The following is a 14,099-nucleotide window of genomic DNA, read 5'->3' on the forward strand; positions in this document are numbered from 1 at the left end:
CCTTAGTCGCTAAAAGGAAAGTTAGACAAAAAAGGAGCTGCCAAGACGACCAATCCTTTCTTCTCTTGAGTGCAACTGCTTTGCTGAAAAAGCATTGCTAAGAAGCCTGTAAGGGTTTAGGGAGAAGAAGCAGAAGGGGGATGGCTTCCAAGGGTGTGGGTCTAAAACCTGGCATGCCACCATGATGAAAACCCTGGAAACAATCAACCCGATAGATGATGTGTGCGTTCTGCTACATCTTACCTAATGGTGAAAGATGAAGTGCTTTTGCCACCAGACCAGGAAGGAGACAAAGATTTCTGTTTTAACCACTGTTATTCACTCTGTGCTGGAGGTGCTAGTTAGTGCAATAAGGCATGAAAAGAAGAAAATAGCATACAATTGGCCAAGGAAGGAGCAAAGTCATCCACAGTTGCTGACTGCATCTTCAGCTATGTTGAAAACCCTAAGGAATCTATGAAAAATCTACAGAAATTATGGATTTTGTAGAGCTGTAAGGAAAGGATCAATATACACAAATACATTGTATTTATATTCGCTACCAACAGTCATCAATTTAAACATGAAATAATACCATTTACATTAGCATCAAAAATTTGAAATAAATGTGGCAAGAGATATGCGAGTCCTAAGCTCACAAAACTTTGAGAGAAATGGAGGAGACAGAAACAAATAGGAAGAGAGACGCCAGCCACCACAGCCTAGAGTTTTCTTAGTAAACAGGTTTTTAACCGCAACTTTAATTTGTTAATAGACATAGGACTATTTGAATTACCTTACATTTTCTTGAGTAAACTTTGGTATTTTGTATCTTCAAAAAAATTTGCCCACTTTATGTAAATTATGGGCACTGAGTAATTTTCCTGATGCTTCTGTGCTATCAGCTTTCTCCACTCTGGCCATTGGAAATGTGACCTATTCCAGCCCTATGTGAGTTCCAGAGACTGTTCCACCTGCTTCCTTCTGAGGGTTCTTTCAGTGGCCACTACACAGGAACCCCGGGCATCAGGAGGCGCAGTGCCCCTCACAGCCCTCGCGCTGCTCTGCTGTGGCTTTGTGATGTGCTGGTTTTGCCAGCACTGCAAACTGGCCCTCTTCACCAGAGAAGACTTGTTGGGGGGTGGTAAATGAACAAAATTGAGAAAATGGCACAAACCACGCTTCCAAGAAGCTTGTCTGAGAAGGGAAGTAGATGAGTAGCTAACGGAAGACAGGACCGAGGGATGGGTGGGGATGCTTTCTGCTCAGTGTCCAAGTCTGAAATCTGTGCATTGTCTAAGGAGGAAAAGGCATTTACAGGTAGAGACTAAGAGGTGGAAGAAGGAGGATACTTGAGGAAACAAGATCCCAGGGGTGAAAGCAGCAGGGAAGGACCAGCGCCAAAGGAGAAAAGATCAAAAAGAGCAAGCCTGAGGCCTAAGCACTGCTCTCCCTGACCCCAAGAGAGGTTGACCACGCATGGCAGCTCCCATGCTGGGCGATGGCCATCTGACCATCAGGCAGAGTCATTTCTACCAACCCAAGCCTACAAGTCTGAGAGCTGCTTTGGCAGCAAGAGGCAGGAAGCCCCAAAGTGCACTGAGGAAGCCCCCAAAGTGCACACTGCCCTACCACACAGTTCAGGTCTGCCTGGGGTGGCCCCAATGCGGAGGCACATACAAGACGGTAGCATTAGGTCCCACAGAGGAGGGCGGAACCACCTGATTTCTACCAAGTAAAAATGTGTCATAGTGACAGAATATGGAGCACAGACTGGTTCAGCCAAAAGAGAACAATGGGGCTGGATTTCACTCTGGCTGGTTCCAAAGCACAGCAGTGCCCAGGTCTAGCCCCATCTTCACCTCTCAGGACTCTGAACTGATGCAAATAAGGTGGGAAGCTGGGCCTCCCTGGTGGCACAAGGGGTTAAGACACAACCTATGAAGCTGTCCGCAGCCACTGCAGCCGAGTTCGATCCCCAGGCAGAGAGCTCACCCACATGGCACAGCAGACCTCTCCTGACTCGCCTGCTGCTCCCCTCAGCAGTGTATTTCAGTCATTCCACCTGTTCTGTTCCCCACTCTGTCTCTGGTGAATCCTCTTCCCTTCTGCACCTTTGGCCTGTACCCCAGTTCTTGTATGAATAAATAAATAAATCGTTAAAAAAGATGGGGAGCTGATGGCAGTGAGTCCACCAGGTCAAGGAAAGTTCCAGAGTTGAGTCCTGGTTCTGATGCCCCTGGCCTGGGTCATATGCTCAGTTGAAAACAATCACCAGAGCCAAAGGGTGGACCAAATGTGCTGTCCTGGTAAGCCCTCCCAGGATGCACAAGGGCTGAGGGGTGAAGCTCAGGTAAGTTTTTCCCGAGAGGGCCATGTGCTGGGGGCATAAACAGTTAGCATCCATGGCCTACGGGAAACCTGAGGGGCTGCTCCGAGGCAGCAGGCAGGGGGGGACTGCTCCACAAGGAGCTGAGGCCTAACATACGTTTTTGTGATGGAATTTGGTCCCACAAGGAAGATATGAGAAGGAGAGACAGCCAGCCACAGCTGGGAAAATGGAAATGTCATTCTGGAAACATTGCATTTTTCAGAAGGTGCATCACGTCTGCTTCGGAAACAGTGTTCATTAACTTCTCTTCGACCTTTGAGTTTGGTGCACCTTCTACTTTGCTTCAAATGAACCCATAATTCCATCTCGAGAATCCAACTGGAACTAATTCCCTTATTAAATAAACTTCACTGGGGGCTGACTACCTTGGCCCTGGAGAAAATGCATCTTGCTTTTACTGAGACCAATCTAGGTCAGCAATGCAAAAGTTGCTTGTTGAGAGAGGTAACCACAGCTTAAATGAAGGTGCAGAGTGGAGAGGAGAGGGTGGTGCATGACTATGATTAGGGCGGGCAGCCTGACCCTCTGGGGAGCCCTTTGAAACAGAAGGCACCAGCAGGATCTCGGGAGCAGACTCCAGCTCTCCCCACTGCACGGGCCTGAGGTAGGGGTTCCCAAAGTGGTTCCCACAGGGGCTGTCAGCTTTGTTAGCCAAGGCTAACAATTAAGTGGGTACCCCTCTCTCTGTTCCCAACTAAAGGCCGTAAGTCATGGGTCAAGATGCAGCTGATCTGGTCTTGTAAAGACAATGCTGTCTCCAGACAAACCAGTAACTTCAAAGAATGTCAACTCCAAGGATTGTGACATTGCTAAAACTCCCAGATCCCAGATGATAAGGTTCTCAATAGATAGGGCAAATTTTAACATCCCTCTTTGTCTTCGTCAATGAATATTCATCACACAGATAAATTAACTGGACCCCAACCAGGATTTTCTTTGCAGAAATCCGGCATGTCTCATGTTGCAAACTGCTTATCATCCTCCCTGAGAAGCTCAGAAGCTGGGCCGCTTTCCTAGAGTTAGTTAACCAGAGGCCGCGCAGGGCTTGAATTCTCACTCTGGATTCTTTTATAAACTCACTTGCTTTTGCTTGCCTCAGTTTACTTAAGTCAACCGTTTGCTCCTGTGTAAGAACAGACACTGGAAAATTGGGGGGCTGTGCCTTCTGCTCCTGGGCCCCTTGTTAGCAGATATGACCCTGGTGGCCAGCCTTCAAGATAGGCACCAGTGATTCCTGTCTCCTGGCATTGTTGCCCCACCCACACTGAGTAGGACTGGCCTATGCAACCAACAGAAGGTTGCAGAAATGACGTCTTTGGAGGGGAGGTCATGAAAAAATACTGCAGCTTCTGCCTGGCTCTCTTGGCTCATTCACTCTGGGAGAAGCCAGCGGCCATTTTAAGATACTGGTGGAAAGGCAAGGGGCGGGGGTGGGGGAGTTCCACGGGCCATCTAGGGAGTTGGTCTTCCAGCCCAGCCAAGTCTGTAGATGGCTGAACCCTCACTGATGGTTGGGCTACAAGATGAGAAACCCAGTTAAGCTACCCTCAAATTCCTGACTTAGACACAGAGACAATAAGTGTTCTTTCAAGCCACTCAGTTCAGGGGTAATTTATTACTCAGTAATAAATAACACAGCTCCACTTCCACATGCAGGCAAACAAGTCTTGTTTCCTTGTATGTCTCAGAGTTGGAGGACTGGCTCTCACTCAGCACGGTGTTCACCTCCTGCTGAGTGGAAGCTTCTGGAAGGCAGATACCAGGTTGTCATTAGTGCCCTCTGTCTCTTGACAGGAGAAACCCTGTAGGCATAAAGGTGTTTCCTCCCCAGGCAGCTCCCTTCCAGAACTCAATATGAGGAACGTAAAAGCTCTTCAGTTAAAGGAAAAACATCTGGGCTCAGATTCAGTGTGATTCAGGGACTGCGTCTTGCAGAAACAAAAGCTACTTGCAAAAGAGCCAACAAGCCAGTGCAACAGTTTCGGGAGGCTGTGTCCAGCCAGCCACCTCCCCAGTCCACAAGGGCGCCCCGAAACCAATCAGCAGCACACGTCTCTTGGCCAACTGGCTGTCCCTGCTGAGTCACACAGGCTGCAGAGTACACTAGACGCCCCTCCTCCTCAAGGAATTCACAAATCTCCTGGGGAAAGCTCGAGGGAGGGCCTTCCAACCCACCCTAGAACAGTAACCTTTCAGCTGAGTCACAAAGCTAAGCAGACATCTGGGAGGAAGAAAGCCAGTCTGCGCTGCAGCAGTGGCGTGAATGAACACACATCTCTCCCCTACAAGATGCAGAAACAACGGCAGCTTGTCATGGCTGAGCATGGACCGTGAGGCAGGGTGGTGACAGGTTAAGTGGGACATGGGTCGTGTAAATGTGGGGAGACAGTGCCTCACCGGTCTCACATCCTGCAAGCAGAGGTGCTGTCAACCTTTGTCCTGGACAATCTCTTCAAGGATATTTATGTAGTGAGCGGGCTGTGAAGAGAGACACACTCGTTCTACCACTGAGCACACTGACTCACTGTTACAAGAGTCAGGGTTGCTCGGGGTGTCTCTCCTATAACACCACCCACGGCGCATGCACTGAGCCAATACAAGAAAATGTGGGTCCTCTGGTTATTGCTACTTCTATGAGAACACAGCCCTTCCTCTCTCACCAGCATGCAAGAAACAGTGACAAGCTAAGCAGGTAACTTACAAGCAGGGTGGCTCTCAGACCATCACAGTTTCTGCCAGGAAAGCCCTGGATGCCAGGTTGTGTGTCCTGCTGTTTCTTGGGCAGGAAAACTACCATGCCATTTCTATGGTCACTAACCACAGAGACTGGAGGAACATACAGGGTGTTTTGATAAAGGGTTATTTATTTGGTTGTTTGGGTTTGTTTTTCAAGATATACAGAAACATCTTAAGGAAAATTTAAAATCCTCTAGGTTTTATTTCTTAGCAGGAGTTAAATAAGAATCTGCAGGGTTAGAAGGGGAGGCAGCCTGGTGTCCCTAACCATGTTCACTGAGCCTCCAGCACCAATGCCTGGAGGATTAACCAACCTCCCATTGCCTACAGCGAAGGGCTTATGACCCCCCATCAGGATCCCCTGCAAAGAGCACCCCACTGTGGGCCTCCTTGGGCAGTGTCTTAGTCTTCTCAGGAGCTGTACAAAAAATGACAGGCAGGTGGCTAACACAGCAGAAACTTACCCCTCACAGTTCTGAAGGCAGGAAGTCCAACATGGCTGGGCTCACATGTGGACCCTCTCCTTGGCTTGCACACAGCTACCTCCTCCGTGTCCTCAGATGGCGGAAGGAGTGTGAGTCTGCTGGCCTCTCTGCTCACAAGGGCACTAATCCCACTATGGGAGCACCACCCTGATAATCTCACCTAACCCTAAATATCTCACAAAAGTCCCATCTCCAAATACCACCCCATTGGGGGGTATGGCTTCAACATATGAATTCTGGGGACAATATTCAGCCCACAGCAGGAGTCTGAGGTCCTGACTCCCAAGAGCTCGCAGGACATACTTGCATCCACCAGTTTACCCTACAGCAGCGCAAGGCTCCTCGAGCCGTCACCCGAGGGAGCTGAACATCTGCTAGTTCAGCTCCTGTTCCTGGGTGGCAATGGCAATGGTCTCCGAAGTAGGTGGCTGGTTATCCATTTTTAAAATCTCAAGGAAGCAGGTACACTCCTCCCTCTTTCTCTCAACCAGCCAGTGCACTCTGGTGGTCAAATTGGTCAAATCATCTGACTACATTCCCTTTCAATTTCATCTAAACCCAATTTCATTTGTTTTTCTTCCCTGGAAAGTACTCCCTGGTCTTAGAAGCAAGATGTACTAATTGGATGGTTTCCAGTGGTGGGGGCTTCCTCCTTCATAGTCAGGATGGCCTCACCTCAACAGGGGTCACTGTGAACTATCCCCTGAGAAGAGTTACCTATGAACAGTGTTTTGCAAAGTTTACCTAAAGTTACGCCCCCAATTCCATTCTTAAATGAATGGAATTATTTTAACAATTTAGTTATTTATGCATACAAGAACTGGGGTACAGGCCAGAGGTGTGGGAGGTGAGAGGATTCACCAGAGAAAGAGTGGGGAACAGAACAGGAAGATTGACTGAAATACACTGCTGAGGGGAGCAGCGGGCGAGACAGGAGTGGTCTGCTGTGCCATGTGGGTACCTCCCTGGCTGGGGATCGAACTCATGCTGCAGTGACTGCGGATGGCTTCACAGGTTGCGTCTTAACCCCTTGCGCCACCAGGGAGACCCAGGAATGGAATTCTTAGAGAGGGTGGAAACCCAATTTCTTGACATTTTGTCCCCGCTAAAAATAACAGTTAGTTGTTCTAACAATAATTTCTGCTGAAACCCCCTCTGCATTGTTTTTTGGAGTCAAGTGAGACACTGGAAAAAGAAAATGTTAAGGTACTTAACACGTTCTGAGACACTCTGCCATCACATTCAACTCGCAGTGCGAGAGGGATGTCACAGGTGAGGAGCCTCCCAGTTTAGCTTCTGAGAATCCAGAAGCTTCTGGGCCTAGAAAAGTGACCAGAGCAACAACCAGGCCGGATGAGTCTGTGGTACAAGGGCCACCACCATGGCAGCACTTCCTCCTCTCCATGACCTCTCCAGGTAGCGGTCCAGGATGCAGCACCAGGGGTCCCCATGACAGCCCACAAGCCAGGAGCCCTTGACTTGCACCCACTTCCCACCAGCTGGCCACACCCTGTACCCTCCCTCACAGGGGGGCAAGCATTTCTCAGGAGGATGAAATTACTCAGTCCCACCTTCAAGAAGCTCAAAACAAAAGCTACAACTTTAAAAAATAAGGCAACAGGGCCTCCCCGGTGGCGCAGCAGTTGAGCGCTGGGTTGCGAAGCGCCCGCAGCCTCTGCAGCGCCGGTTCAATACCCGGCTGCCAGGCGAGAGTCCCACATGGTGCGCAGACCTCTCCTGCCGCCCGCTGCTCCCCTCAGCAGTGTACTTCGGTCCTTCTGCCTGCTCTGCTCCCCGCTCTGGCTCTGGTGAATTCTCTCACCCTCCCGCGCTTCTGACTGTACCCACTGCATGTATAAATAAATTAATTAATTAAAAAAAAAAGAAAGAAAGAAAAAGAAAAAAAAAATAAGGCAACAAGTCAACACTCAAACAATCCTACGAGCCTTTGCTGGAAGACTCTCCAGTTTTCTCTATATTTGACACAGTTAATTGTCATCTCTTAGCTTAATTTGCTGACAATCGTGGCATGATATGGAGTTTAGGAAAGAAAATAGATGCAAGGATGGGGAGGGACCTGGGGTACCAGGGGCAGGTTGCTGTCATCCCTCGTCCTCAGGAAGGAGGCCCGGGAAGCACAAGATGGCCTCCTTGCCAGGGGACAGTTCAGCTGTCAGCCCTCGTGGTTACGGCCCATCTCCCCGGCCCAGTTTCCCTCTTTATTATCTGTTGAGTCAGTTGATAAAATCAAATCTCCTTTAAGGATGCAATTGCCCTAAGTCCCACCCAGTGACACATCACACAACTTAATCCCTTCCCATTAGTGCCCAGTGCGCGAATTGATGTGCTGAAAATTAATGTCATTGATCTTCATTTGAGAATATGGTCAACAAGGCATAATTTTTTCTGATCAATGTTACTAATCAATTACTTAATAAAAGGATAAAAAGCCGGGCCTCCCTGGCAGAATGAATGTCTGTGTCTCCCACGCAGCGCTCAGACCTCGGGTGGCTTCTCTGCTCCGGTCTCGGCATGAGTAACTGATGACCCTTCATGCACAGTGACAAACTTGGGGAAGGGAACAGAAGGAGGGAAGCTCCTAAAGCCAACAGCTGGGGGCAAACTGGACACAGCAGCTGCCATGGGGGAACACTTCACAGAAAAGCCCCTGAGGCTCACACCCCCGCCCCTCTTTCCGTACCCCAGTGCATCAGCTCCTCAGTGCAGGGGAGGCCAGAGGAAAACCTGGACAAACACAATTTACTTCTCCCCCATCACACGCAAAGGAGGTGAGCCAAGTTCTCTGAATTCTGACCATGTCAGAGGCAAGTCCAAGTCCAGGTCTTTGAAAGGTAAAATCACCCAGGTGTGTTCAGTCCTGCTTGCCCCTGGCCCTCTCACCCTCAGACTCTGAGTCAGGGCTCAGCTGCCAGGCCTGGGCTGTCCTGTCACAGGGTAGGTTTATTTTTCTGCCCTCCCCACAGGAATTTGCATTTCAAAATAAATGGGGAGAAAGCAGTGCTCCCCTTTGAGAGAATGAGCCCACTGTTTGAATTCCAGGGTCCAGGGTTCCTGAGGCAGGAGCTTGGGAGTGGGGCACAGGAGGGCCAGGGGCCTGTTTCAAAAGCCCCCTGTTCAGCAATGGGGCCGCACCTCTGCCTTTCTGGTGGTTTGGGACATTCTGTCACTCCCACATTCCTCCCTGTGTCCTGGGTTCCAGAGCTGAGGCTACGTGTGGTTTTGACCGACAGCGCGGTAATGACAGGGGGTGTTGCCATGCCCGCTGGCTCTCCTCCACAGGCACTTGTCCCGTGATAAAGAGGAGGGAAATTGCAATCAAGTGGCTCCAAACCCAGATGTCATGAATAAATGTCATCACATAGTTACTAATGTCAAAAAAACAAATAAAGCTTAATTGGTAGCAATTTTGCTAAGTAACTTTGGCTCCCTTTGTCTCAATTTCTACCTCTATAAACACAGAAAAGGACACTTGTCACACGAAGTTCATGAGCTCATGTTCATGTATCACTGCCCAGCGTTGGGTCATTTACTCTGCGGGTTTGACTGCCCCTTTCCGTGGTAATAAAGTCATTGTTAGCCAAGTCATTGCCTTGGGGCAGAAAATCATTTCATGGCAAAATAATAATAATAACAATAATAATAATAATAATAATAATAATAAAGGGCGCTTACAAAAAAACCTGAGAGGGGTAAAACTCATGTCTCACCTTCCCCCAGGTTAGGCGAGAGCCCCGTCTCACTGGCCATGATACTGCTGGCTGTGAACCCTGCCAGCACGCTGGCTCCTGCCTCCTTGACGCGCCATCAATTTCTGAATGTCATCAACACTCACACTCCACCTTTTAGTCTCTGTCTTATTTAAACCACTTGGCTAACAGGGAAGGGGCTGCTCAAAATTGTTACATTCTTTGTAGAAAAACCACCCCCAGCTCATAGATGTCAGTGGTTTCAGCCCTGAGGGCTGCAATTCTTTGAAGTGGCCAGTAAACCCCATTTTCAGGAGGCTTGAAGGGAAATCTAACTCCAAGACCAGAGGAGCTGGCCATGTCAATCCTTGTGCTAGGCTGCCATCTAGTGGTGGCTGGGCTATCCTGCTGCAGACCTGGGGCATCTGTGCTAAGATCCTAAAATCCCTGTCAGCAAGCAGCTTGTCTGCTCCTTCTTGATTGTCTGTCCGCCTCAGCCTACTCACTTCTACTTCAGTCCCCACCATGTCTAGCAGGGGGACTCAGAAGTCCTACAAGGTGTCCAGCTCCAGGCCCCAGGCCTTGAACAGACACTCCTACTCAAGTGTGTCTGGTGGCCACATCAGCTCCTCAGCCTTCTCCCAGGTGGGCAACAGCAGCATCCAGTCACCCACATGAGTCTGGTTGGGAGCTACATGGAGCTGGGGGTATACAAGGCATCACAGCTGTCACAGTTACCTAGAGCATGCTGGTTCACTTAAGCTAGAGGTGGACTCCAAAATCAGGCTGTGTGCACCCAGAAGAGGCAGATCAAGACCCTCAGCAACAAGTTTGCCTCCCTCACTGACAAGGTGCGGCTCCTGGAGCAGCAGAACAAGATGCAGGAGTTGCTGAAGGTGGAGATGGAGCCTGGCAGTATGCAGGGGCTGGGAGGACTTCAAAAGTATGACGATGTTATCAATAAGCGCAGAGATGGAGGAGGATGTGGCTGAAGCTGAACAAGGTAGGTCTGGAGTCCTGCCTTGAAGGGCTGACCAGTGAGATGAGCTTCGTCAAGCAGCTGGGTAAGAAGAGATCCATGAACTGCAGACCCAGATCCCAGACACATCTGTGGTCCTGTCCATGGACAGCCACCGACCCCTAGACCTGGATGGCATCATCGCCAAAGCCAAGGCACGGTACGAGGAGATGGCCAACCGCAGCCAGGCCCAGGCTGAGACCACGCACCAGACCAAGTACGAGATGCTGCAGATGCTGGCTGGGAAGCACAGGCATGACCTCCAATGCACAGAGACAGAAATAACTGAGGTGGACTGGGACATCAGCAGACTCCAGCTGAGATTGAGGGCCTCAAAGGCCAGAGAATTTTTCCAGAGGCCATCATCACTGATGCTGAGCAGCATAGGGAGCTGGCCATTAAGGATGCCAATTCCAAGATGGCTGAGCCAGAGGCTACACTGCGGCAGGCCAAGCAGGACATGGCCCAGCAGCTGCATAAGCACCAGATCATGAACATGAAGCTTGCCCTAGACATCAAATGGCCACGTACTGCAAGCTGCTGGAGGATGAGAGATAGCTGGAGCTTGAGACGCAGAATTTGAGTATCCACACCAGTGTCACTCAGCTGGGCTGAGCCCAGCCTGTGGAAGCTCACAAACCCGGCCTCAGCTGTAGCCCTATCCAACCCAGCTGTGGATCAGGCAGCGGGGCAGGGTGGGTGTCTGGCTCCTTCAACCATGTCAGCTCCTCCAAGACATGGTTGTGGAAATAGAGACCTGTGATGGGGAGCTGTGTCCCAGTCACTTGACGTCCCTCCCAAATACATGGCCACTGCAGCCCCTTCCAGCCCTGCCCCTCCCCATGGCTGCCCTGGAGCTGTGGAAGTCGGGGTGGCAGGAGGGGAACCTGTGCAGGGGAACTTTGGGTTCCCTGTTGGCCCACCCTTGGGAAGTCTGCTGCCTCAGGCACCTCTTTCTCATGCTCCCAACTAAAAGTCAATTCTCAAGTGTTTTTGTTGCTTTTTTTTTCAAAATAAAGTTTCAAAAAAATAAAAACCTCCCTAGAAACAATATAGACCAATAAATAATGCCAATACAGGGCTTCCCCAGTGGTGCAGCAGTTGAGCTCTGGGTTACTAAGCTGCCCACAGCCTCTGCAGTGCCAGTTGGATCCCTGGCCACCGGGCAAGGGTCCCACATGGTACGCAGACCTCTCCTGCTGAGCCCGCTGCTCCCCTCAGCAGTGTACTTCACCAGTCTGCCTGCTCTACTCCCCACTCTGGCTCTGGTGAATTCTCTCACCCTCCCACGCTTCTGACTGTACCCCATGCTTGTATAAATAAATAAATCTTAAAATATATATATATATTTTAAAAAATGCCAATACAACCTGCCATAGTGCAAATGGCCAAATTAATATGAAATCCAATAATTCTTCAGGCATCAAGGAACTGCACTAGATAGAAAAATAGACTTCACAGCAGACAGCCTTTGTCAAAAACTTGAAGTTTGCCATGTCACTGAGATTTCCAGCCACTCTCTCCTTCCCACCACCCACCCCCACGGGTCTCAGCCCTCTTCTCCACTCCTGATGGGACTAGTGTGGGGGCGCCCCTCTCGGCCATCAGTCCTACAAGAGCAGAAATCCACGGGCCTCAAGGCATACATTAGAGATGTGTCCTGGTCCCCATTCAGTCCACAGACCTGAGAGGAAGAGGCGCCACTCCAAGCTCACAGGGCTGCTGAGCCCTCCGGGGCCCTGACTGCCACACAACCCAATGCTCTGGGCAAACGGGGGCCAATCCTCCCCGTGATCACACTGATAGGCAAGGATAGGGCCTCGGTTGTGAGGACTGACATGGACATGGGAGATGAAAAACGATGTGGAGTCCAGCCTGGACTGAGCCATTCTCAGCTGCCAACATCCCGTCCCAGCTCTTCAGATAGCTAAAGGCTCTCAGAGGAAAAGGCCCTGCAAAGCAGCGCACACACTGCCAGCCTCCCCAGGGACCTCCCCTCAGGCACCTTGGCACAGGGGCTGCAGGAGGCTGCTCCCAGCACCCAGGGCTCCATCATTTAACAAGCAAGATAAATAGGCCCAGAGAGGCCTCAGGCTTGTCAGATTCCTATTTGTTTATCAAATGATTAAAAAGGACAGGCGTGTGTGGGTGCGGACATTATCTCAGTCATTATGAAAAAGGTCAGTCTGAACGTGTGGGCATTTGATGGCCATCACAGGAAACACTAAATGTATTTTTTAACTCAAGAGTTTCCATCGCTCTGCTAAAACTCCTTGCTTTTCACCATTTGTCTGCCTTTTTCTAGGTTATTAGATGTGTGCACAATAGTATTTTAAAGGCCTTGTCATCAAACATCTGGTCATCTATGCTTCTATTTTAGTGACAATTCTCTTGACTGGCTCAATTACCACAACTTTATGCATAATATATATTTTGTTTTTCACATTTTAAGCTGGAGGCTGTCTATTAAAGAATGGAAGAGACTGGAGAAGACTAAAAAGCACATCCATCTCCCAGGATGGACACATCTTTTCCTGCCAGGTGGCTGTGCTCTGGCCTGACTTCACCAAAGCAAGTTTTCCTCAATAGGCTCAGGTCGTGGTGAAACTTCTTCAGGGCACTGCAAGAGTCTACTATAGTTGCAACTACAGTAGCATAGTATAGTACTATTTTAGACATTTGGGATCAAGGTAGCCTTGAAGAGTGACTTTTGGAGGTTCAAAGACTGGGAAACCTGGTTTCCAGAAATTGCTATTTGACCATATATGCCAAGTGTCACAGGCCTGCCATTTCCAAACAGTTGGTCTTAAATTGACTGAGAGTGCAGTGCTATCTCCTGATCAGAAGAGACTGAGCTGTCATCCTCCTGCAAGCATCTGGGGTTCTTTGATTCTTGAAGCCAGAGCACCCACTAACCCAGCAGAAAAGGGTTTGCTATCGGGAATGTCCATCAGCACTGGCACTTTACAACCTGCCTATCTCTTGCTATCAGTGCAGCTGGTCTCTTGTAACACCACCAAGCCTAAGGAATAATTCCCCTTGCCAACACACCACATCTGGGCCAGGGAAAAGATCAAGGGCAGAGTGGGGCAGGGATGTTGATAATCCTGCGCCTCAAGGACTGCTGCAGCTTTGGGAGCACGCGGGTGATGGCACTGTCTGTGCAGGCCTGTGCTAATATGAGCATCATCTCTCACTGAGTGCTCCAAGTCACCTCAAGAAGCAACCCCGGTACAGACAAGGTCTTCCTAGTGTAGAAAAGCAGCACAGGCCTCATCACTATCAAATACACCAGGCTTCATCATTGAAAAGAAAAAGAAGGAAAAATTCTAGAGTATATGCACACATATGAACACATGCGTGTGCCCATGTAAATTTACACAAATGTATTTACACATATAATACATAAAATAACTGCCCTTTTTAACTCAAATTACAGCTTTCACTGAAAACAAAGACTTCCATGTTCTCATGGCAAGCTTGCAGGTATTTCCTCAGCATCTTTCCTTATACTTAAAAAAAAATAAACTAGAAATGTTTTTCTTTAATCCAATAATGGCAGAAAGGGGATGCAAAAAAATACTTTTCCACTGTATTTTTTTTAAAGATTTTATTTATTTATACAAGAACTGGGGTACGGGCCAGATGCACAGAAGGGTGAGAGGATTCACCAGAGACAGAGAGGGGAACAGAACAGGCAGACTAACGAAATACACTGCTGAGGGGAGCAGCGGGTGCAACAGGAGAGGTCTGCCTCGCCATGTGGGATTCTCGCCAGCCAA

The 14,099-nt window shown here is 49.3% G+C and overlaps 1 pseudogene; it reads left to right on the plus strand.

Annotated features, from left to right (window-relative positions):
• The first annotated feature begins 9,824 nt into the window (after nt 1-9,824).
• LOC119250332 (keratin, type II cytoskeletal 8-like) lies at nt 9,825-12,630 on the plus strand (annotated as a pseudogene).
• Nucleotides 12,631-14,099: the final 1,469 nt, after the last annotated feature.

This window comes from Talpa occidentalis, unplaced genomic scaffold (genome assembly GCF_014898055.3).
Source record: "Talpa occidentalis isolate TD23 unplaced genomic scaffold, MPIMG_talOcc4v2.1 talOcc4.17, whole genome shotgun sequence".
Classification (NCBI taxonomy): Eukaryota; Metazoa; Chordata; class Mammalia; order Eulipotyphla; family Talpidae; genus Talpa; species Talpa occidentalis.